Genomic DNA, 26,525 nt, shown 5'->3' on the forward strand with positions numbered 1-26,525 from the left:
GATCAGGGTGGGGACAGACCCTGACTCCTGTCCCCTTTGTATGCCGGCTCAGGACACGGTGACCTTCCCTGACGTGGTTGTGATCTTCACCCCAGAGGAGTGGACGTGCATGGATGCCTCTCAAAGAAAGCTCTACAAGGACGTGATGCTGGAGACCTACCAGCACCTGTGGGCCATTGGTGAGAGCAGTGCGGGGCCGACCTTGTCTGGACAGACCCATGTGGGCTCCGTGTGCCAGGCCGTGACTGTGTGTCCAGCAGTAGCTGTGACTGTCGTGGTGAGGACAGCCATGCAGTAGCTTAGTTCCTTCCGTGGTTTTCTTGTTGGTGCTCACTTGGCGATGCTCGGGGCTTACTCTAAGCTCTGCCCGTGGGAATCATTCTCTGTGGTTTTGCATGAATCTGGAGTGTTGGGGATCGACCCAGGTTAGCCCCGTGCATGGCAAGGTCCCTGAGTGTTGTACCATAGCTCAGGTCTCTCTAAAAACTTCTTGGTTCCTGCCAAGGCTGAGTTCTCTGATCACTTCTTGTACTACACATAATTTCTAGTATTTGTTTTGGTTTTGCTTTATTTGGGGCACAACCTTAATCCACTTGTCTCTGTACTGAGGGATCAATCCTGGGGGTGCTCAGGGGCCATGGGGTTCTCAGGATTGAACACGCTTGGCAGCTTACAAGGTTGCTATCTTAATCTTGGTACTGTTGCACCAGGCCCACAACTTTAGTTAATTTATTTTTATTTTTATTATTTTATTTTTTAAAATTTTTTATTAGTGAAACACCAAGAGGTACAGTTGTAGATTTAAAAGTTTTCATGCTTAGGTTTCACTTATACAGTGATCGAGTACCCATCCCTCCACCAGTGCCCATTCTCTACCACCACTAATCCCAGTATCCCTCCCACCCCCCATCCCCTGTTCAGTCTGCCTCTGTGGCAGGGGATTCCCTTTTATTTTGTTTTGATTTGTTTTGGGGTTATACTTAAAAATACTTAGGGATTATTTCTGGCTGAGTATTCAGTTATTAATCCTGGTTGTTGTCCAGGTCATTGTGTGCTGCTGGGGCTCAATCCTGTACATGTGTGCAGTGTCTGTTTCCTGCCTGCCTGCTGTAGGGCCTCACCCCATCAGATGTTGCTCTGTTTCAGTGCTCGCGGTCACTTCCAGTGGCTCTTGGTTCATCCGGAGTCAGGATTTGTCTTTGGAATATGCAATCAGGGATCATATCTGATGGCTTGAGAGACCCTACTGAATGTCAAGATCAAACTTTAATTGACCGTGAGGAAGGCCAGTGCCTGAGCTGCTGGTGGTGTCTGTCTGGATCCGTTTGTGTTTATTTTTATAACCAATATTGTGCTTTGGTCGTCTTTGGCCATCTTTGGATTTGTTAAGCTTTGGGGTTTACTGCAACCCCCCTTTGTTGGGTGTTAGTAACTATGTCAACAGAAGATTTATCACTAATCTGTGATTCGATCTCTGTTGGGACAGGGCATTCTGGCGGTGTGAAGCCCTCAGTGATCTCCGAACTGGAAGGAGGAGCTCTTAAGACTGGGGAGGGGAGTAGAGGCATGTGTGCAGGGGTGTATCTGAGGACCCTCCCTGGTGGAGCTCTGGGAAGTGTGGGGTGCCCTAAATGAAGCTGAAAAATGCTGCTGACCCTGGGTGGCCTCGAACTCCTTGATCCCTTTTTTGTCCTATCTGCTCTGGAGAGCCCTGCTTGCTCTATTACACAGTCATATTCACATGATGCTGTGCACAATTCCAGGGATGCTCCGTTCCAAGGGAGATGGAGAAAGGATCTTTGGGACTGAGTCACTACTTTCTGAGACAGATTTGTGGCAACCCTGAACCAGGATTTCTGAGTCCTATAGGCACATATGTTACACAGAGTTTTAAGTATTTTGCTGAACATTGAGTGTCACTTTTTCATTCCTAGAACAAGAGCTGTGTGTATGGCGGGGTGCTTAGTGTTTGGGGCCATATCTAGGATCACTTTGTTGGTTTATTTGGGTCTGTGTTCAGTTGTTACTCTGTAGTGCTCACTGGACCAATGGCTCTGAGTTTGGCCCTGGGGTATCTGTGTGTAAGGCTGACACCTGGCAAGAACTTTGTACTATAGATTTCTCACATTTTATCAGATTCAGCTTCCTTAAAATGATTTGTGGAGTATGTCAGCCAGGAATTTTGAGTGAAGGCTTGTTCTTCCTGAGGGGAGACCCCCTGAGCTGAATCATTCTAGATTCCTGGTGGTCTCCTCCTCACTGCCAAGTGAAAATGGGCTGGGGATCGACCCTGACTCCTGCCTCTATATGTGTCCTGACTCAGGATGCTGTGACCTTTACTCATGTGGCCATCACCTTCCCCTATGAGTGGATGTGCCTGGCCGTATATGAGAGAAAACTCTATAGGGACGTGATCCTGGAGACCTATGAACATCTGTGGGCCATCAGTGAGAGCTGCGTGGTAGCATGTGCCAGGAGAGACCCATTAGGAATCTTAGGGACTGGGCAAGGGCTGTGTTGCCATTACTCTGACAGGTCAGGATGTTTGACAGCTGTGTATTTTTCTGTTTCGCTACGTCCTTTCCTTTTCTGTTTTTGTTATTGGGCCAGAACTCTTGATGCTCAGGGATTACCACCGCATTTTACTCAGGGATCACTTTAGGTGGGCCTTGGTCCATCTGAGATGCAGGGCATTGAACCAGATCAACCACATGCAAGCGAAGCCTCCTCTGCATTGTACTGTTGCTCAAGCTCCTGTAAAAAGTTCCTTCCATTGCTAAATTGACTTCTTGTGCTACCCTTCACTTCAATGTGTTTGATTTGGTTTTGTCTTGGGGCCACAGTCCACATTCCTTTTTGCTCTGTGCTGAAGGATTACTCGTAGCAGTGCTCAGGGGCCAATTGGGGTAGTATTTACTACCCCTATTTAGTATTTATACAATACAGATGAGATTAAGTTACACTACAAGTCACAAGTAGTTTTGGAATCAACTCTACTTATAGCCGTGACTCAATAGATATACAGAGTAAACCAATGGCAATTCCATAATAAAATACAAGAATTTTCATCATGCAGGGGCTGGAGTGATAGCACAGCGGATGGGGCATTTGCCTTGCAAGTGGCCAACCCTGGTTCGATTCCCAGCATCCCATATGGTCCCTGAGTACCGCCAGGGATATTTCCTGAGTTCAGAGCCAGGAGTAATGCCTGTGCATTACCAGATATTAACCTAAAAAACCAAAAAATATTTTCGTCATGCATTGTTTACAGGCACCTTAAGAGGTGGTCTCTTTAGAGGCAGGATAGTCAAGATTCAACAGACAACGAAATTTTGGCAAGTATTTTTACACAATACTTTTATTTTTTTTTTAATGTAGGAGCACTGCTATTTATTCAGCCACTGATTAGCTGATTGAATTGTTACACAATAACAATTTTAAAGTTACCTTTATAATACATTTTATACTCAATAATTCAAAACTCCCCCAAATAAAATTTTCTCAAGAACCTAACATTATATTTTGTATGCGTCCAATTTTGTTTTGTTTAGTTTCATTTTTCAGCCCCGCCATGATACTTAGGGGTGATTCTGGGTTCTGCACTCACTTGTCAGTCTTGGTGTTTGCTTGGGAGATCATATGGGATCCGGGGATTGAATTGGACCAGTTGCATGCAAGACTCGAGAGGGCCCAGTAACGTCTCCATTGGAGACTTTGTTGTTACTGTGCATGCAAGGCAGAAAAAGTGAAGATTGTGTTGTTTGTGTACTTTCAGTAACTTCACTGGCTACAGGTACATATGGGCTAGGCCTCTCACCTTTTCATTGTCTCTAATCTCTACATTGATTCTGTAGGGGCAGGGTATTCTAGGATGAAGCCAGCTGTAATCCCGCGGCTGGTAGGAGGAGCCCTGAGCCCGGGGAGGAGAGGTGTGTATGCAGCTGAGTATCTGCGAACCCTACCAGGCTCGGGCCCTGGCATCGTGGGTGTGCCTTGAGTGTGTGTGAATCATGATGCTGACCCCAGGGGGCCTCGGGCTCCTGGATGCAGGCATCTGTGCTCTACTCACAGTCCCCTTTGCTCTCCTGGGGTGATCCTGTGCTTTGCTTTCTTGGCTTGTTCCATTCTTCATCATTAGTCATGTGTTCATGAGATTCAGGGTCCTTTGTACCCCTTTCCCTTACCAGCCTGGCTGCACAGCCTGTATTGTTGGGGTGCCCTTTTCAGGAGCAGCAGAACCAACTTGCAACCCACCCTCTCTGTCACTAAGCATGTCTTTTACCTCAGATCATTTGCATGTTTTTTGATTATATGAAGACATTTTGTTTTGTTTAGGTTTGGGGTCTGATGTTGCCAAGGGGTTTATTCCTGGCAGTCCTCAGGGGTTCATTTCGGCATTCCTCAGAATCCTACCCCTGTCAGCCTTATGCAAGGCAGATGCCCTACCTGCTATTCACTCTCTGACCCACTATGAAATATTCTTTTGCTTTTATGTTAAAAGTCATTGAGTGAGCCCATAATAAAGCTAGTTTGTGCTGAAATCATAGTATAGTGGGGAGGGTGCTTGCCTTGCAGTGGGTTTGAGTTGCTGTATCCCATAGGATCCTCAAATATCCTGGGTCTAGTCAAATAGAAAAGCCAAGAGGCTAGTGCGTGATTGCCAGGCTCCTCCCAGCAATACTCCCAAAGGATCTTCCCTTTACTCTGGGCCTGTTTGGACTGTGAGAACCACAGAGATGTCATCTACCTGCTCGGCCTGTTCACCCATGGGTCATTCGAATAATTCTTACCTCACTTGCTGTGATTTATTTCAGAACTCAAACCACAGCTTCAGGATTTGGCGTAGCTGCAATCTGACTTGGGAATAGGGTCACTAAATATGCGTGAGCTGGTAAGATTCACACATTCAAAAATGAATATCATTATACCCAGCGGGATAGCTCAGTGGAGCAAGCATGTGACCTGAAAGGTGGGGGTCCAGGCTCTCTCCCTGCCATTACATCTGTGATCTCTGGACACTGCAAGGAGAAAATCCAGAGTCTTATCCTGGGAGTAAAAGGCACTTATCCTTACTGGGTACTGAAACTGAAAAAAATTCGATTATTTTTCATATCAATAAAGTACTTGAATTTTTTTCTTCTATTGAAAGCAAACACAAGTGCTAATTGTTTCAAAGAACTGGTTTATCATTTCATGTTGTGTATTCAAAAATGAATATGAAACCCCCTCTCTCTGCTCTCTCTCTTCCTCCCCACCCCACCGCCGCCTGAATTTGATGGTCTTAGACTGCTTCCCTGACCCTTGGCCAGCCGATGGCCATGGGTGGATGATGGAGGGAATGAGGGCCAGGCTGGTTGGTATCAATTTCAGTTTCTTCCAACCTCGTCTCAGTTCTTCTCTGATTCTCCTTCCATGAATCTCCTTCATTCCTCTTGGATTTTCCCTCTCAGATTCTCTCTTGATTTTTTTCTCTTGCCGACTCTTACAGCCTTAGTTATCTCCCAAATCATGAGGGAATTGGGGTAGCAATTACACATAGGCGAGGTTATACAATCAATGGATGTATGGTCCCTCTCTCAGAGGAAGCTTCTTCTAGGACAAACTCTTTCAGAAAGAAGACCCACCTAACGGTGACATGCCATCTATGGGTGCATTTTTCCTTCCCTTAGTCCAGGAACCATATAAACATTCATCTTAATTCTGCTCCTTAATAAAATCAGTCATTTTGTATGGACACAGTAATAGATACATTAAGCTGGCGACATCTTACTATAGATCTCAGACTACAGTGCTCAGGCCAGATTAGTCTTTCTTAGCCCTAGCATGGCACCAATATAGTTGTTACTCTTTGGATCATGACAGAATTTGTCCATGACCATGCTCTTAACTTATGTGTCGCTTTGGTTTAGCCCATTTCGATGCCAGGGTACCTCAGAGCTAGCCCTGGGTCCATCCACTCCCTCATAGTGACACTGCCTTTGGGGTGCTAGGAAATAAGGGCAGCTAAGGCTTAGATTGAGAAAGCAGATGCCCAGGTATGAAGTATTATTTGGAGTCAATTAACTCCCAAGTTACAAAGTCAGAGTATTAACTATCTTCCTAGTCTATACAAAAAGGACATTGCTCTGAAGTAACTATGCAAAGGACATAAGGAGAAGATAAAAGCAGTTTTTCACTCAGATTTCTGAGGATTCAGACCTTACAAATTAACAGAGTCTGAGTAGGGTAAAAAGGTGACAGGCCAGTTGGGAAAGCAAATCACAGAGAAGGAAGTTACAGAGAAAACATAAGAATGGGAGTGCCTCAGGAGCACTCTGATAAACCTAAGCTCCCTGTGGCAAGGGAGGAAGGACATACCAATGTTAAACCTAAAGTTTTTAGAGCTATATTCCAAGAAACAGAGGAATGGGAGTGCCTCAGGAGCATTGTGATGGGTGTAATCCAATAAACCTAAACTCCCTGTGACAAGGGAGACTGGACATACCTATGTTAAACCTAGAATGTTTAGAGCTATATTTCCAACAGAATAGTGTAGGAATTGGGCTGGAGCGATAGCACAGTGGGTAGGGTGTTTGCCTTGCACGTGGCCCTTGAGGCTGCCCCGAGTTCGATTCCTCTGCCCCTCTTGGAGATCCTGGCAAGCTACCGGGAGTATCTCGCCCGCAAGGCAAAGTCTGGCAAGCTCCCCGTGGCGTATTAGATATGCCAAACACAGTACCGACAAGTATCAGGATGGACACATTATTGGGCTTGCTCAAGCAAATCAATGAACAATGTGGTAGTGGACAGTGTGGTAGTGGGAAAGATAGGGGAAGTTGAAGATAGGGGCAAATTTCTAATGAACTCCAAAATTTGGAGTGTTTGTTCACACCAGCTTGCAGGCTGTTCTGCTAGGCAAAGCAGCAGCCTCCCTAGAGAAGCATAGTCTGTTTGTTAGAAAAAAGCACATCCTGCCACACCTGTCCTTTTCATAAGCACCCACAAAATTAAATTCACCAGGCCTACATCCTGATACCTCGTAAATTTAGTTATTGAAGCAAGGAAAAGTGAATACACTAATAAATCAGCTATTGATGTTTACTACCTCACTTGGGGGGGTAACCTATTGTTCCTATTTGCACTCTGTGACGATCTGGCACCCTAGTGGAGTGGTTACAAGAAATTGAGTATGTTTATGGAATAATTGCGCTAAGAAGTAAATTTGCGAACTAAATTTCATATTCTTACTGTAACAAACATCAAACCATCATAGCCGAACAATAGATCAATGTGTTTGAAAAAGAGGCTTTCTCCTACACACCTGCTATACCATTGTTCTTGCCCACTGGTTCAAATTTTGAAGAATTATAGCTTAATAAATCATCTAGTACAAAAATATTAAAAGACTATTTAGCTGCACAGCAGTTAAGGGACTTTCCGTTCATTTGTCTGATCCATGTAGGATTCACGGCTATGTAGACCTTGAGCACTGTTTGAATAGTTGCTGCACATAGCTCTCAAGGAATGACTGGAGAGCACCCTTTGCTCTGAACACACACAAATACAGACACAGGAATTTTTGCTTACACAAATATCTCCCCAGTCATCACCAATCCCTGAGTCCCTTTCTGGGCTACCCCTGAACCCTTTCTGAGCCACGTGATTCACTTAGTTTCTAGCTCTCTCCTATCATTGTGAAAATAAACAGTTGAAGCTACTCAAGACCTGGACATTCAGTGCGATATAAATGAACATGGGGACTCAGAGAGATGGGCTGGGTGGCTGTTCGCAAAGTATCTTTGTGAATTTTATTTCCTTCGACAAAACAAAGACGTCTGATCGATATGCTATCTGTTCAGTCCGTTACTCTCAATCTATCCCAGACCTGGCAAACATCAGATGTCCTGATCACCTGGTCCTATCCCAGAACCGGGTAAAAATAAACCTTTCTGACCAGGCAAGTACCTGGTGAGGAATATTTGAAGCCTGGCCCTTTAAGGCACTGGGCGAACGTGCTGGTGACGACACGGAATCGGGATCCTCTTTCCCTCCGGGTCTGGGCGGTGGCGTGGTTGTGCTGGCTGGCCGCCATCGCTGTGGAAGGTGAGGAGCGTGTGAGGGGGCACCCAGGGGAGCAGGGGGGACTGGCATGGTCGGTTTCCCGCTGGCCGCCCGAGTGGTCGTTTGAGCGCCTGAACTTCCGCGGTCTTTGCCTTCTGGGCGGCGGGGTCGCCCCGTGACGGTGGCCCGGGGTGGCGGCCCCTCACCCGGGACGCACCGATCGCCCCTGCGGAAAGCTTTATCTTGTTTATAAATTGATTTTGAGTGAAACAAGGTCGTTGTTACTGAGTAGAACTTAGAAAGATGCATGATGGGGGAACGCGGCCAGCCGGGTTTGATCCCGGCACCCCACAGAGTCCCGGTACCAGCCTGGAGTGAGCCCAGAGCCGGCGGCCAGTGATGGGGTGGGTGGGGGGAGGGGCAGGACACATGTATGTGCTTGGGGCTCAAAAGCATTTGGCAGAGCCTTTGATCTTGTTCCTTGTGCATTCAGTGGGTTCTGGGAGTACAGGGAGGTGGGAGCGTCTCTTTACTTTTTCTTTCTTTTTTTTTTTTATTTTGCTTTTTGGCTCACATCCAGCGATGCACGTGGGTTACTCCTGGCTCTCTATTCCATCAAGCACTCCTAGTGGTGCCAGGAACCATGAGGGATGTCCAGAATTAAACCCAGGTTGGCTGCCTTCAAAACAAATGCTCATTTGTCTGTTAACATTCAGGCCCCAAGGTGCAGAGATTTAAGACAACTCAGGGCTGGGAGGAGGGGGATCGGCAGGGGGTGCATCAGGGCTGTGCTATGCCACAGCGGTTCTTGCAACCAAGTGTGCAGTCTTAGCAGGAAGTAGCAAAGAGACTTCTAGAGTGTGCCGTAACTCCTCTAGTAATCCAATTTTACATCGGTATTGGCCACACACCTCTTTATTTATTTAAATGAATTAATTATTTAGTCTGGAGGAGTACAGCTGCAAGACTCAGTTACTTCTCTTGCCTCTGCATTCAGGGATCACTCCTGGCTGGGTTCAGGGAACCATATTGGGATGCCAGGATTCAAACTTGGTTTGGCCGAGTGGAAGATAGGCACCTCACCTGCTATATGATCTCTAAAATTCCTTTATAATCTTTTTTATTGTAGTTTTTTTGGGCTACAGCGTCACTCAAAGCTCAGGGCTTACTCTTTGTTTCTGAGCTCAGGCATCATTTTTAACAGTGCTGGGGTGGGTGAACATAGGTACTGTTACCTATTGACCCTGGCTTAGCTGCTTGAAAGAAAAGCACCCTATCAACTTATTATCTTTGCTAACCCTGTATGATTATATTTTCTCAGAAAAAAGAATTTCTGCCTCACCTGTCAAGATTCCAAGCATCCCTCACTGTCCATCTCTCCCAGACCAGGGGTGTGCCCTGCTGTTGAAGTGAGTACTTGCAGAAAGGGACCAGCTGCACTAGGTTTTAAATGTCTCACTCTTAGGGGCTGGTCATTAGTATACTCAGGAGGGCGTTTGTCTTTCTTGCAGTGACCAGGGTTATCCCTGACATGCCTCAGGGTCCACAGAGCATCAGTAGGTATGGCCTCAACCCTCCCACTCCAGAATTTGTTTTGACACACGAGCATTCTTTGAACTTCTTTTTGGGTGTTGGCGTATTTCTACTGTCTCTCCCCCCCCATTTGCTACAAACTTGGAGACTCTTCCACCCTCAGTGTCTGTGTCTGGGATGCAGGGGGAGCCATGCCATGTCCCCCAAAGGTAAAGCAAGTCCCCAACCCTCTGAGGTCCTCTCTCTGGGTCTATCTCACTACTTGAGGAGCAGATGAGGTGAGATTTCAGACCACACCTGGCGTGCTTGAGGTCTGTGTCCTGCTCAGGGGGCTAGGGGTACCAGGGAACGCCCTCTGGCTTCAAGTTGGCCAGTATCTGCTTCAATATGATGTATTCTCTCTTACTCCTCTATTCATACCTTAATTGGAAGTTCTTAAATATGAACATTGTTGAGTCCTTTTGAACAAGAGGCTGTTAGGAGGAAAGGAAGGACTTGGAAGCTCTGAGCAAAATTATGGACTTTAAACTTTCATTTGGGATAAGTGCAATTTTTTTCTCCGCTTTTTGGGTCACACTGGCGATGCTCAGGGCTTATTCCTGACTCTGCACTCAGCCTCTGTACTCAGGAATCACTCCTGGCAGTGCTCGGGGAACCATATGGGATGCCAGGGACCAAACCCAGGTCAGCTGGTTGCAAGACAAACACCCTGCCCATTGTACTGTCATTCTGGCCCCAAGTGTAATTTTTCATCCCGTTTTTCTTTTATAAAATCATGTACCCGTAGGAGTAAAATCATATAGTCTGCAAACCTGGCCTGTAAGCTCTGAGCACTTCTGAGTGTGGTCCCAAATCAGAAAAAAAAACCCAAAGGATTGACCCTTGCGAATATATTACTAGATTTCACACCTCTGCTTTTGTCAGATAAATTCCTCATTGCCTTTATTTGGCCAGGAGAGGGATTGGCTGTGTGGGCTTTTGCCAAACCCAGCAGTGCTCTGGGATCAGTCCTTGGTGATTCAGGCTGTGAAGTTGAGTCTGCTGCATGCATGACAAGTGCCCTGCCATTCACTGTGTGCTCTTTCTGGCCCCTGCAAACCTTTGAAATTGCAGTTTGTACTTCTGGCTCAGGTTTGCACCGGGAGGCCCCAGGTGCCAGCAGCCCTGCCTGGACCTCTACCAGCTGGGCCTCATCCCTGTTTCCTGCCTGTATGTATCCTTCTCATAAGGTTCACAGTACTTATAGAGACTTTGATTTCCTGGGGTCAGTGATAGGCCAGGAGTGCACGCCCTGGCCTTGCAGGCAGCCTGTCACACGGTACAATCTCCTGCACAACGCAGGATTCCTCAAGCACCACCTGGGTGAGCCCAAAGATCTACCACCTGTGGCTCCAAAACCCAAGTCTGACCTGCATTCTCCAAAACTGTCTGGTAGAGGTTGACTCATGAACAAAAACTTTTTTTTCTGGTCATACCCCGTGGTTGCTGTTTTTGGTATCCAGTGTGGTGCCAGGGACTGAACCCAGGTCAGCTGTGTACAAGGCCCATACCCTACCATACTATAGTTCTGACACCTAATTTTTTTTTTGTTTGGCCACACCCCGCGGAGTTTACCCCTGGCTCTGTTTTCATTGATCGCTCTTGGTTTGGGGATCCTGTGGGGTGATAGGGACTGAACCCTTGTCAGATGTGTGTCAGACATGCACCTTGTGATCTGTGCTATCTCTGTAGCCATCATAAAAATGATTTTATGCTGGGTAAAGTCCAGAAACTTGTGTTCTTTTTTTCGTTTAACTACACAGTTCAATTTTTACTTGTGTGTTTTTGTTTTGGGGCCACAGCCAGCAGTAATCTGGGTACTGGAGTAACCTGACTCTGCACTCAGAAGTCACTCCAGGTAGCTTGGAGGATCCAGTGGAATGTGAGGGATTAAACCAGAGTAAGCTGCATTCAAGGCAATTGCCCTTCCCAATATGCTGTTGCTCTGGCCCGGGTCCTAATTCTTCTATGTTCCACTATATTTCTGTTTAGATATCATAACATTTTCAGTTCAAGTGGATCTACGACCTGTGAGTTAGGAGAGTAGGTCAGCTGCTTGCCCTGCCCTCCCTGAGAGCAATTTCAGACTCCAAAGCAGAAACTTATGGTCAGGACCCTGGAGTTTGTGCACCTCTGTCATGCTCACAAAACTGACGTCTCTAGATCTTTGCACGGAGCTTCCTGCTGATTCTTGGGAATTATAGGTGGGAGAAGATGATATTGCGCTGTCCTACCCACCGTCCACAGGGAGGAGGAAAGTGACAAGATGATATGATGCAGTGACAGAAGCACAGAGGCCTTCAGGGGTGACTGTCTCTAGAGTTGTTTGAGGAGGGACCACTGGCTCTACTCATATATGTGAGGTAGGAGGGAAGACCTTTCATTTATTCTCAGGTTCCTTCTGAGCATAGGAAAGTTTATACAGGAATGAAACATTATTCATGTCAGGACTGTGGGAGGGTCTTCACTTTCTATTTTTTTTTTGGGTGATTCCTGGATCTGCACTCAGGAGTTACTCCTGGCAGTGCTCAGGGGACCATATGGGATGCTGGGAATTGAACATGGGTCGGCTGCATGCAAGGCAAACGCCCTACCCGCTTTTCTATCGCTCCAGCCCGGGTCTTCACTTTATACTCAAACTTTTTCATCCACAAGAAAATCCACACTGCAGTGAATCCATTTTTGTGTAAGGAGTGTGGCAAGGCCTTTGCTTATTCTGCAAGCCTTTTGAGGCACAAAAAAATTCATACTGGAGATAAACCTTATGTTTGTAAAAACTTTGGCAACGTCTTCACTTCCCCTTAACTCCTTATTAAACATAGGAAAACTCATACTCGAAAAAAAAACATATAATATGGTGTGGGAAGATCTTAACTCAATCCACACACTTTGCTTTGCGTAAAAATCATTTTTCTAGGATTGAGGCCTTACATATGTAAGGACTGCAGGAAGATTTTCATGCAATTAGCATAACTTTCTGAACAGGAAAATTCACACTGGAGAGAAACCTCATAAGTTTAAGGAATGTAGGAAAGCCATCCGTTTGTCCTTTAGCACTTATTACACATATGAAAAGTCATTTTAGAGTGAAACCTTATATATGCCAGGAGTGCGGAAAGGAAAGGCCTTTACTGGATCTGCAGGCCTTACTATGCATAGGAGAATTCACACTGGGGAGAAACTATTCATATATATATATATATTATATATAAATATATATACACACATACATACACACATATACATGTAAGAACATGGGAAGTCCATCATTCGCACCTGCAGCCTTTAAAGGTATAAGAGAATTAATACTGCAAAAAATCGTGTGAGTAAGGAATATAGGAAGGCTTTCGTGTTCCCCTCAAGCCTTAGTAAATTATCAGTTCCCTAATAACAATGGCCTGGGTCACAACATGGCCCTTAGGTAAAACAATTTTAGTTTCGACAAGTGGGTGGGGGATTGCTACAAAAGTACAGTCCAGAAGGAAATAATCTTGGTGCATGTAAAAGCTTCCTGTGACATTAGTACCATAAGGGAAAGGTACTTGCTGATTGTCACCTGGACCCAGGCTATGACAATGTCCTGGCATTTGGCCTTCACATTATGTGAACTGGTAAATAATGAATCTTAGTGGTAAATCGAGGTGGAAGGAATTAAATAAAACGTAAATATGTGGGGGCTAGAGGATGAGAGATGCATGCTGAGAGTAGACTCTAGACCGAACATGATTGCCACTCAATGCCTCTTTTGCAAACGTCAACACCCAAAAGGAGAGAGAGAAAAAAAAGGAATGCCCTAGCGCAGAGGCAGGGTGGAATGGGGGGTGGCGGGGTTGGAGGGATACTGGGATTAGTGGTGGTGGAGAATGGGCAATGTATACTCAATCATTGTATAACTGAAACCCAGGCACAAAAATTTGTTAGTCTACAACTGTACCTCATGGTGTTTTACTAATAAAAATTAGGAAAAAAATAGTTGTGGGCTGGAGTAATAGCGCAGTGGGTAGGGAGTTTACCTTGCACGTGGCCGACCCAGGTTCAATTCCCAGCATCCCATATGGTACCCTGAGCACCACCAAGGGTAATTCCTGAGTGCAGAGCCAAGAGTAACCCCTGTGTGTCGCCTAAAAGCAAAATAAATAAATAAATAGTTACAAAAATTGCATTTTGCTGGGTACTGTCAAGGCTCACATTGGTTTCAATCGTTTCTGTGATTCTGGCTTGGCTCAGAGGCCCTGGATTGCGGGGATCATGGCAGAGATTAACCATGATACTGCACAGAACTTTTTGACTTCGGTTATACAGTCAAACCTCCAATCTGCAGGCCCTTTTGTGTTATATTTTGGGGAGCCACATCCCGCTGTGCTGTCTATATTTGGTGTCCAGGTTAGTCACGGGCAAGGAGTCACTTTACTTGCTGTAGCATATCTCCATTCCTTATATTCAGGTTTCCATTCAATTTATACAAACATTGAGGATAAATGTTTTGAGATTTTTACTTTGGAAGCATTAAAATCCTAACAATGTAATATTCACCGGAATAGTAAACACCATGTACACATGTGCAGAAGGCCAAGCCAGCCTGCAGAGTGACCAGTGTGGTTTGCTGCCTGTTAGCCCCTCCTTTCTGGGAGTTGGTCTATTGTAGGATAACACTCTTTTGTCCTTCCTCAGGTAGCTTAGGTTTGTCAGGTCACACCCATCTAAGAATACTGAACTTGTATTGTAAGCAATGTCCTTTCTGTGTGGACACAGGAAGACAGTTAATATTATGCTTTGTAACTTGGGAGTTGATTGACTCCGAATAATATTTACTCCTGGGCATCTGATTTCTTGATTCAGTGGCCCTTAGTTCCTAGCACCCCAAAAGCAGGGTCCCGGCGAGGGACTGAATGGACCCAGGGCAAGCAGTGAGCTACCCTGGCATCGAAATGGGCCAGGCCAAAGAGCCACAATACTCAACTATAAGTTGAGGGCATGATCATGGACAAATGCTGTCATGATCCAAAAGTAAGTAACGACGAGACTAGGACCCTGCTGGAGCTAGGAAGATTAACCTGGCCTGAGGACTGTGAAATGTATAGTGAGATGTTCTCAGGAATAACCAAACTAAGTTTATAACTCTTACTGTGCTCATACAGAATGACATTGCTAGAAATATTAGAAGTATATTTATTACAACTATTTAAGTAGATTACTAACTGAGGGAAGAACGCACCCTTGTTGGGATCCCACCCTTGGGTGGATCTTCTAGTAATCTGAAGTAATCTCTGTAGATGAGATTTTACCCTTGAGTTAATCTCCTGGAGGAGTGGTCCTACCTCTCTTTGTTGATCCGTCAGTATTCAACCCACCTTTATGTCACCGCCTTATGTGACTACTATATAAACTAAGACGTAAGCTCGGAAAAGGAGTCACAAGTGAGAGAGCTCGGGCTCCAGAGATCCAGAGTCAGAGCCAGAAGAAGAGAGCTTCCAAGACTGGGGCCCAGGAGAGAAGGAGGCAGAGAAAGACAGGCGTGAATAGGATTGGAATAAACTACTATTGATATAGACCGGCCTGGCCCCCGTTTCTTCTTCCGTCTGCCCTTGGCCAACAGCCATTCCGATCCAGGCCACACACAGCGGCTCAAGAGCACCGAACGCAGGCGGTGAGACAGTACCATCCAGTGAGCCCGTGAACACACAACCTTCGGCGTGATAAGATTTTATAGTCTATATGCTGTATTTTATATACTTTTATTTTGGGGGAAACCTGACATTTCTTAAGAGTTACCCCTCATGGTTCCCATGCCACCATTGGGGAATATCAGGGACTGAAATCAGGTTGACCGAGTTCAAGGTAGGTGCCCAACGCACTGCACTACCCTTCAGGCCAGGTACTCCTTTTTTTTTTCTTTGTGGGTTATACCCGGTGATGCATAGGGGTTACTTCTGGCTTTGCTATAAGGAGTTACTCCTGGTGGTGCTCAGCAGGACTGTACTACTGTTCAAGAAGGGAGACATCCATGGCATTGACAACTATGGCCCGATCTGCCTATTGTCTGTCATCTACAAGTTGTTCACTCGAGTCATCCTGAATAGGATTGACAGAACACTAGATGAAGGACAACCATGCGAGCAAGCAGGGTTCCGCAAAGGATTCAGCACCATTGACCATATCCACACGATAACCAAGCTCATTGAGATTTCTCGGGAGTTCAAGATGCCGCTCTGCTTAACGTTCATTGATTTAAAGAAGGCCTTTGATTCTGTTGAGAAGGAAGCGGTCATTGAAGCCCTAGCCAATCAGGGCATTCAAGCCCAATACATCAGGATCCTCCGTGAGCTGTATTGCAGATTCACTACCAGGATCCCACCATTCTACAAAGAAGTGATCGTTGATGTCAAGAGAGGGGTGTGGCAGGGTGATACCATTTCAGCGAAACTCTTCAGTGCCACCCTCGAGAACATCATGCGACGACTGGAATGGGAAGGAATGGGAGTGAAGATAGATGGTCGGCAACTACACCACCTCCGCTTTGCTGATGACATTGTTTTAATAACACCAAACATCAGCCAAGCGGCACAAATGCTGGCCGACTTTAACCGTGAGTGTGGAAAGGTAGGACTACAGCTGAATCTTACGAAGACAATGTTTATGAGATACAGCCTCGTTCCTGACGCCCCATTTGCTCTCAACGGAACGACCATCTCCGAATGCAACAGCTATGTGTACCTAGGTCGAGAGGTCAACATGACAAATGACCTGGCACCCGAGCTGCACAGGAGGAAGAGAGCAGCTTGGAACGCCTTCAAGAACGTCGAAGAAATAGCTAAGAGGACGAAGAACCTCCGGCTATGGGCACATCTCTTTGATTCCACTGTTCTTCCTGCATTAACATATGCCTCAGAGACCTGGGCCCTACGCAAACAAGATGAGAACGCTATTCAGGTCTCCCAAAGAAGAATAGAAAGAGCTATGCTTGGAATATCACGTTTCACTCAAATGAGAGAACGAATCCGGAGTTCTGACATCCGTCGACGATCAAGGATCAGGGACGCTGTCTCATTTGCCAAGGTGTCGAAAATCAGATGGGCTGGTCACATAATGAGATTTAAAGATGACCGTTGGACTAGAGCTGCTACTGATTGGATTCCACGGGATGTCAAGTGACCGCGTGGCCGCCCACCTACCAGATGGTCAGACTTCTTCGTCAAGATCATGAACGATCGGTTTGAGGCCCTTCATGTTCCCAGAGCGAAAAGATGCCATTGGGCTACACTAGCACGCGACAGGGACAAATGGAGACGTTACTGGCGCCCGCTCGAGCAAATCGACGACTAACGGGAAGTTAAGTGATTAAGTGGTGCTCAGGGGACCCTATGGGATGCTGGGAATCAAACCCAAGTCAGCTGTGTTCAAGCAAACGCCCTACCTACTATGCTATCTCATTCCAGCCCCTGGCCACATACTCTTGGTTTGAAACCTTGTTTCTAAAACTGCCTCCTAGGTTTTTCCTTGTAGACAAGTGTCCACTGCTCTTGTGTTGTTAAGGGGTAGAAGCCTTTGCTCCTGTTCAGTGTCTCTCCGACTCTCAAGATTGTTACTAGATCAGTTCCTCTCTGCATCTCCAGGGCTGGCTGCAGAGTCACTGCAAATACTGGATTGGGGAACTTCTTCCTCCAGATCCCTACTTTGTGACCGATCACTCTAGCCACCACCCTTTCTCTCCTTTATGTGAGCCTATAACACTTGCAGTACACTCTTTTTTTTTCTTTTTGGGTCACACCCAGCGATGCTCAGGGGTTACTCTTGGCTCTGCACTCAGGAACTACTCCTGGAAGTTCTTGGGGGACCATAAAGGATGCTGGGGATTGAACCTGGATCAGCTTCATGCAAGAGAAATGTCCTGTCCACTGTGCTGTCGCTCTGACCCAGCCAACAGTACATATTTACTAGCATTGTTCTAGTGGTTTCCTATAGAGGGAAAGGTAAAAGCAATGTACATGTTCCTGGGAGACAGAGTGTCTCCTTGCATGAATCCCCCAAGAGAATTTCCTCTGCCAAGTGTTTATATATGTAAATGATCAATCACACCTATGTCCTTACCTTAACCTCCACCTTCAGATGTTCTATAAGTATGGTAGCTGCTCTACATTAAATGAGCCATTTTCACCATGGGTCTGTGGTTCCCCATCTCTCTGTCTTTCCCTCTGTTGGAAAAGCCTGGGGAAGTGAGGAGTCGGCTCTGGACCGCCAACGCTTCACAGTACCCCCACATTTTACTTCGTGAACTCTCAGTGATCAGTTGCTCTTTATTCCGTTCTCCTGCGTACTTATATCAGTCTCCCACTTCCCCTGATTCAGAATTCGGGACAACACTGAATGTGGAGTTGAGGCCATACTCACTGGCTCACTGGGGTCTCCTGGGGCTCTGAGATCACCAGGTAGCCCCCTGGGGCCCTAAAACATAAACGGGTTCACGATCACTCAAGCTCAGGGTAGCCCTCACTCATGAGCGTTCCCAGAGTGCAAAGGCCCCCCAAGAACAAGGGCTGAATCCTCTCTTTATACTCCCTGTTGGGGGCTCCCAGGGAGAATTGAGCCCCAGGAAAAGGGCACAAATCAGTGGGGAGATGCTAAGAGAGGTCCCATTCTGGCACTCCTCCTGCCGCCCTGCCCAGCTGAGACCCCATGGTGCTGGCGGGAGGGTCCCCACTTGCAACTCCCTCATCATCTGGGATTCAGTCTCAGTTCAAGGATGCTGTGTCAGGGAGGGCATTTGCCTTGCCTCTAGAAACCTGGGTTTGATCCCCAGCATCCCGCATGATTCCCCAGCGCTGCTAAGAGTAATAATCCATGATTGCAGAGCCAGAAATAAGCCCTAAGCACACACACACCCAGTGTGGCCTCAGGACAGAACATGACTGGGAGAGAAAGAGGGAGAGATGTGGCTTCATGGGAAAATGTGGAGAGAGCAGGCTCGGAAGAGAAAGCAAGCCCCCTGACCTGCTCTTTTTTATTTTTGGCCTTGGCGTATCTTCTCCTATTATTACTATGATTATTATTCAAATTACTATTTGGTTTTAGAGTTATTCCTGGATACAGGTGATTCCTCCTGACTTGATGCTAAAGGGTTGACCTTTGTAGGGTCTGGTTTTTTTTTTTTCTTTTTTGGTCACACCCGGCGATGCTCATGGGTTACGCCTGGCTCTGCACTCAGGAATCACTCCTGGCGGTGGTCAGGGGACCATATGGGATACTGAAAATTGAAGCGGAGTCAGCCACATGCAAGGCAAACACCCTACCCGCTGTGCTATCGCTCCAGCCCCAAGTGTTGCCCTTGGTAGGACTCAGGGAGCCATGTGGTACCACGGGCTATACCTGGGGCTCTGGCATGCAAAATGTGCTGCAGCCCTTTAAGGATCTACTCAGACCCAAGGTTTTATCTTATTATTACTTGGTTTGGAGCCACATGCACCGGTGCTCAGAGAATTCCTCTTGTTCTGTGCTTGAAAATCACTACGGGTAAGGCTCAAGGATCCTTTGGCGTGCTAGGGATGGTGCCCTACCCTCTAACCTATCTCTCTGATGCTCAAGGCAGAAATTTGGGGATGGAGTGATAGCACAGCATGTAGGGTGTTTGCCTTGCATGTAGCCAACCCAGATTCAATTCCCAGTATCCCATTATGGTCCCTCGAGCACTGTCGAGGAGCTCGGAGCTCGGAGCCAGGAGTAACTCCTGTGCATTGCTGGATGTGACCCCAAAAGAAAAAAAATTAAAAAATAATAATGTGGGAGAGAGCGCCAGGAGTCTGGAAACCATCGAATTCCTTGGCAAAGCTGTTTTTTCGATGATATTTTCTCCTGTGCTTCCCTCCCAAGCACCCAAGTGGAGGAGAGGGGGCGACCATGATGCTTTCTGTTGGCAGGGCAACAGCAGTGTTCAAGAAATCGACTGGGGACCCCACTGGCAATTCCTGGCCAATGGGGTGGCAGTTCATTGCAAAGTCTCGAGGATGAGATGCTGGAGGTCACCTGGGCTACCCTGGGCAGACACCTGAAAGGGCCTTTAGAGAACCCATCCATTCCTGGGGGATCGAGTCTGTTTGTGGTGCTGCAGATTGAACACACACATACCAAGCTTGCAACCTCACTCCCAGTCCCTGCAATGACACATGTAAAGAGGAGAAAATGCAGGCCCAGGGAAGTGCAGCAGCTTCCCTGAGGTGACACAGCACGAAGAAGTATCCTTTCTCAGGGGATCCTCAGGGCAGCAAGAAGCAGGGAGCATGGACATGCATCCCAACCACCACTCCGCCCCTGTCCCCAGGTCCGAGTGGAATTCCCCCACAAGGAGGCTCCATGCAGGGCGTCCAAACTGGGATCCCCCTGGTGTCAGAGGGTGGTTGTGCTACCTACCTTATCCATACGGTGCCCTATATGCTCATCCCCCTGGAGACCGGTCAGGTGGACGTGGAGGTGAAGGTCGTGAGCATCGAAACCTGGGACCATGTGAGGAAGACCAACTTGGTCCAGGTAATGGACCAGAGAAGAGATGGGGGGCGCGGAGGGACCCTCCCCAGGCTACAGTCTAGTCTCCAGGTGGGACAGTTGGGAGTGTTAGGGCGCGGATCATGATCTCCCTTTAATGACAAAGAGACTCCAGAGACTGCAAACAGCAAGCAAGGTTCATTGTAAGACTGGCTAGCCAGGGTCGAGCCACCTAAACAGACAAGCAGATCAGTTAGGTAAGGCAAGACCCCGAACTTCTTCAAAGGGGATCTTATATAGGCCTTCACTGGCCTTACAGCAAAGCCCTCGCATTTCATTGCCAATAGATTTGTAACAACATATACTTTCTTAACCAATCCGTTTAAAAGTACATCACTCCTTAGCCTATAGATTCAAAGATATGTATTTACATACATAGGCATTGTGGCTAATGGGCATCTGGTAATTAGGACATTTGGTTATCACCTGCCTTCCTTTGATTCTCAGCCCTGCATTCCAGTGGAGGTGGTTAAAGTTCCTAACAGAGGTAATAGATAAGGAAGGCCCAACAGATGGTTCCCGAATTTACATCCCAACAGGAAACAGTCAACAAATGGTTTCAGAATTTGCATTCCAATAAGGAATGGTTTCACTCTAAAGCTCTGCTAGGGAGGGGGCAGGAAAGGGAGAGTTACTAATTTGTAGAGTTTTAACTCTGGAATCTCCCTCAGGGTCCCTTAGGACCTTACCGTAACTACTCCCAGTGGTACCAGGGGACTCTGTGGTACTAGAGGTGAGCCCAAAAAAAACATCTACAGGCAGAGAAATCCTTGATCCCAGGGATCATTGAAATCGCTCACATCTGTCATTCATAAACCTGATCCTCCTGGCATAGCACTTTCTGTTCAATACACAAAACAAGTACTTTTTTGTAAGGGCGGGGGGGGGGGGGTAATGCATAACCAGAAATGCCCAGGAGTTACTTCTGGCTCCACAGGCAGGATCACTGCAGGTGGGTCTGGGAGGGGAAGGGATCAAATCCAGGTCATCCACTGCAAGAAAAACGCCCAGAAATTCCTATTCCTAAATTCCTAAACTGAAATTCTGAATTCAGTTCCTATTCCTAAATTCCTAAACTGAAATTCTGAATTTCAGTTTACCTTGAATACATCATTTAATCTCTCCTAGGCCTTGGGTGGGATACACAATGCATCCATTATCCCTGGGTTCTTCATGGCTTGCCCTTTGATTTTTTTTTTTTCATTTTTTGTGTCCCGCCTGGGTGATACGCAGGGGTTTCTCCTGAATATGCACTCAGGAATTACTCTGGGAGTGTGGTGCTTGGGGGATCCTATGGCAAACACTCAGCTTCAACCTTTTGATCTCTTAAATATACACTCCTAGTTCATTCTTTATTTTACAGTTCTCAAGTTCAAATCAAACTGGTGACTTCAGTACTATGAGGGAAAGGGAATTGCTGATGAATGCAATTCAGGGAAACACAAAGATCTTCCCATTCTGTACACTCTTAAGACTTCTTGCCACTGTGTATTTTCATACGCCTATGAAGATCTGAGTTCCTGGTGAACCTGAATTAACCTCCTGAGTTACCTTATATAGCAAACCATAATAATAATAGTAATGATTATTATTTCCTATGCCAGTGTCCCAGCACTTAGACTTGATGTGTATGTTAACCTGTAAATAATGGGTCCTGTTTTTCTTTTCTTTTTTTTCCTTTTTTTTTCTTTTTGGATCACACCCGGAGATGCTCAGGGATTACTCCTGGCTTTGCACTCAGGAATCATTCCTTGTTGTGCTCTGGGGACCATATGGGATGCTAGTAATCGAACCTGGGTCTTCCGCATGCAAGGCCAGTGCCCTACCCTCTGTGCTATTGTTCTAGCCCCTGTAAATAATGGGTCTTGCTGATGGAATCCAGGTGAAAACTGATGAAATAGGAACTAGTAAATGGTTACAAAACCACCCCTCAATCACAGCTATCAGTGTCACTCTTTTTGGTTTTTTTGGTTTGTTGTTTGTTTTTTGGTCAAACCCAGAGATTCGCAGGGGATACTCCGGACTCTGCACTCAGGGATTACTCCTGGTGGTTCTTGGGGGACCCTATGGAATGCTGGAAATCTAACCCGGGCTGGCTGTGAGCAATGCGAACGTCCTACACGCTGTGCTATCACTCCATCCCGGTGTTTCGTTTTTTTCTTGGACTCCGGTTTGAGGCAGAGACACTGGTTGGGGTGGTTTATGATAGAGACCAACCAGAATATTGCAGTGAATCCTTTGGAATGTCAAAAGAGGCAAACCTCCACACTTCAGGCCTTCCTCTGTTATGTTTTGAGGAGCGCTTTGCTCAGGCCATTCTCTTGGCTCTGAGCTCATCCATACCTGCGAGGGAGGACATAGGTATCCTTATGGGGATCTGGACTTTGAATCCTGATCAGTCTTGTGCAGTCGAGCACCTTCCCGCTGTATCAAATCTGTGCTCCTAGTATTCATATTTTTATTAGATTTCCCTAAGCATTGAGGATAAATATTTCTTAAAAGTTTAGGATAATGGCCCTGTCATTGTTCTTTAATAGGGTGGCTTAGAGATAGTTGAAATGGACTTGACTGTGCACAGAAAGATTTCTGATGGTTCCATGAAAGGATGGAACTGGCCCCTTGATAAAAATATTTTACAAATGGTGGGAACTTGGCAGAGTGCCCAAACTCCCATCTCAGCAGGCAAAAACATCAGCTGTGATGATTAACTATAAAGGGTGGTCACATTCCTGGATTCCACTCTCCTCATTTCAGTTATATAAGGAGAAAAGATGACAAAACCTTGCGTTTGCAAGTGGTATAATCTCAACCCTACTAGCCACTGAATTGATTAAAACCGTGTTTGGTTTGTCCAAAAGACAAAGTCTACAAAATATTCTGGTATGCTGTGGTGCCCATTAGTTACTATGCGTCTCCGATTTTAGGGTTGGTCCATACATGGGATTTATTTATTGAAGTATGTTTTATGTAATTCATGCCATACTTGGAAGTTCTTAGGAGTTTGTGTTGTTTTGGATGCCAGGAATAGAACTCAGGAAAACCATGTTTAATACAAGTATTAAGCCACAGTACTAACCTCTTTCCCCATAGAACTAACTCTTTCCCACAGTACTAACCCCTTTCCTCTTGGTTGAAAACATGTTTCTAGAGCTGCATCCTGGAGTTTCCTTATAAGTGAGAGTTCTCTCCTTGCATGTTTTCAAAGGGTAGAGTGTTCACTGTACAGTGCTCTCTGATGTTCTTCCCATCAATTTATCCTGTCCAGTGTCTCTCTAGCTCCCTGGGTTGCTGCTAGGCCAGTTCCTCTACATCTTCAAGGCTGGCTTCAGATTCACTGCACCCAACTTGATTAATGACTTCCCAGAGAAACTCATTGTCCCAGGAGCCATTCACAACCTACTTGCCTGCTCCTGTTTTACTTTGATTCAACCTGCTTTTGTTTTTATGACGGACGTGTGTGTGGAAGCATTGGCTCCATGTTTGACCAGTACAGGACCAAGGGACTCTGCCTTAACTCGCTGCTCTGAACTCTGTGACAAGTCCCTCCAGCACTTGCTTCTCCTCTCCTTTATCCGAACTACTGTCCCCTGCACTGATTCACCTGGGCTGCCATAATGGTCTGTCTGCACTTGGAACCTGGCACTTTAAGGCTCCTTGGTGAAATGGATGATGACACAGACAGAGTCTTCCATGCGCACTTTACTTCCTAATGATGTCATATGGATCAGGCCTCATCTGGGCATGCGTTTAAAGGACAAAGTGATGCTTCAGTCGAAGGGGGGCACTGAAGGCCAATTAGTGGCAGGACATGAGGACCTCTCACCTCCAGTGCCTCTCATGTGACCAACGGGATCGTGCCAGCTTTTGGGACACTTTTGTGGTTGTTTTTCACTCTCCCCCCCATCCATATCCAGTGAGTTCCTCGGGTCTGCCTTGCTCCAGAGGCTTTAGGATAATGTAGAGCTTTGCTGGTTGCATTGGGAGGATTTATCACGGCACATGTGTCTCAGGTGTGAGCTTGGGGTCATCTTCGTCTCCAGCTCTGCGATGGGGCAGCATAGCCTGGGTGCAGGCCTGAACATGGGGGGCTGTGGGTATTGAGGATGCTGGACCTGCTGATGGAAGAAGTCTTGACCATCCAAACCTTCTCAACCAGGGGTTGTACCAGTCCCTGTCCCGCAGCTTTCTGTGTGGACATGCGTATGTAAAACTGCCAGATCACTTTGAATGGCGGCTCCTCAGCCCGCAATGGTGAGGGACCCTGTTGAAGCCAGTCTTTTTCATTGGCACCTGCCAGGAGGAATCCTGGGGACCTGGTCCTAGCATGTGGCTGAAGGTTGTAAATGAATAAATAATTGAACGATGGGACTCAGAGTGATGGTCTTCGCGGCTGTTTGCCAAGTATTTTAGTGAATTTTATTTCCTTCGTAAATACAAAGACTCTCTGCTCGACATGTTATCTGTTCAGTTCATCCCTCTCTATCGATCCCAGACCTGGCGACCCCCAGCTCTCTGGATCACCTGATCCTATCTCAAAAACGGGAGAAAATGAACCTTTCTGACCAGGCAAGTACCTGATCAGGTCAGGAATATTTGAAGCCTGGCCCTTTAAGGCTCTGGGCGAACGTGCCAATGACAACACAGAATCCGGGTCCTTTATCTGCCTGGACTTGGCGTTCTTTTAGGAAGTGCCAGCGGGTTGCGTGGTTGCGGAAGGTGAGGACAGAATCCGGGTCCTTTATCTGCCTGGACTTGGCGTTCTTTTAGGAAGTGCCAGCGGGTTGCGTGGTTGCGGAAGGTGAGGAGCGGGTTCAGGGACACTCAGGGGAGCAGGGGGGTCCAGGAAGATTGGTTCCCAAGCCACCCTCCCTGGTGGTCACTCTGAGCGCCTAAACCTCTGGGTCTCTGCCTTGTGGCAACGGGGCCGCTCCGTGGCAGTGGCCCGGGGTGGCGGCCCCTCACCCGGGGCGCACCAAGCGCTCCTGCCAAAAGCTTTATCTTGTTTATAAATTGATTTTGAGGGAAAACGGTCATTTTTACTGAGGAGAACTTACTTAGAAAGATGTGTAAGGGGGGAACGCGGCAGGCCAGGTTCGATCCCGCCAACCCACATCATCAGATCACGGCCTGGAGTGAGCCCAGTGCCCGGAGTAAACCCTGGGCATGCCTCCCCCCCATAAATAAAAGGTGGGTGGGTAGATGAAGCATGTGGTCGAGGAGGAAAACGAATTTGAAGTGCTAAGGTCGTTCTGAAAGCTCCAGAAACAAGAACAATAACCGAACAAACAAAAGTGAAAAAAAAAGTTGTTTTAAATATTTTATGTGTTTTTGACCCTTATCCCATGGCGCTCAGGACTCCCTCCCTGGGGATCCGAAAACCCGTTGGGGTGTCTGGATGTGAGGCCAGCGCCCTCCCTGCTGACCCATCGCTGGGGTCCCTCACAAAGCAGAAAGTGTCAGAGCTAGAGGGAGCCTCAGTCTCCCCCAGATCTGATGGGGCGTGTGAGGGCACTTCAGCATTAATTTAGTTTTGGGGCATCTCCCAGCACCTGGTCAGTCACAGGGGTGGGTAAATCATCCCAGCAGTGTCCCCAGGACATCCCGTTACTGGCCCCCTGTCATTCCTTAGTCAGATTGTGGAGTAGGTAAAGCATAGGATTCCCTCATCAAAGGGACCTGGGGGTGCATTCTTTTTCCTCGTGGGGGGTGTTGAGCCCCACCTGGCAGTGTTCAGGGGTCAATTCTGGGGTTGCTCAGGGTACCCCATATCTGGGTCAGCAGCATAAAGGAAAAAACACCGTCCCCTCTGTCCTGTCATTCTTGGGGGGTGTTGGGCCTGGATGGGGGGAGGGGCTGGGCATATTCGCTATGTGCTTGGGGCTCAAAAGCATTTGACAGAATCTTTGATTTTCACAGGTTCTTGTCCATTCAGTGGGTTCTGGGAGTTCAGGGAGGTGGGGAGCTTTTCTTTCCTTTTTATTTATTTATTTTGCATTTGGGTCACACCCAGCGAGGCATTATGGTTACTCCTGGCTCTAAATTCAGCAAGCACTCCTAGTGGTGCTAGGAACCGTGAGGGATGCCCAGAATTAAACCCATGTTGGCCACCTTCAAAAGAAATGCTCACTTGTCTATGCTGTCACTGAGGCCCCAAGGTGTGGAACTTTAAGCCAACTCAGGTTGCGGTCTGGAGGGGTGCATCAGGGTGGTGCTACAGAGGGTCTTGCAACCAAATATGCCATCTTAGCAGGAAGTAGCTTGGTCACTTCCAGAGTATGCCCTAACCCCCCTAATAATGCAAATTAGGATCACTATTGACCACCACACCTTTATTTGTTTAAATGACATAATTATTTAGTCTGTAGGAAGTACTACTGCAA

At 46.8% G+C, this 26,525-nt stretch overlaps 1 pseudogene; it reads left to right on the top strand.

Moving 5' to 3' along the window:
- LOC130022176 (zinc finger protein 479-like) overlaps positions 1-26,525 on the top strand; it is a 73,667-nt pseudogene that overhangs the window by 22,570 nt on the left and 24,572 nt on the right.

Source organism: Sorex fumeus, unplaced genomic scaffold (assembly GCF_029834395.1).
Source record: "Sorex fumeus unplaced genomic scaffold, SorFum_2.1 ptg000019l, whole genome shotgun sequence".
NCBI lineage: Eukaryota > Metazoa > Chordata > Mammalia > Eulipotyphla > Soricidae > Sorex > Sorex fumeus.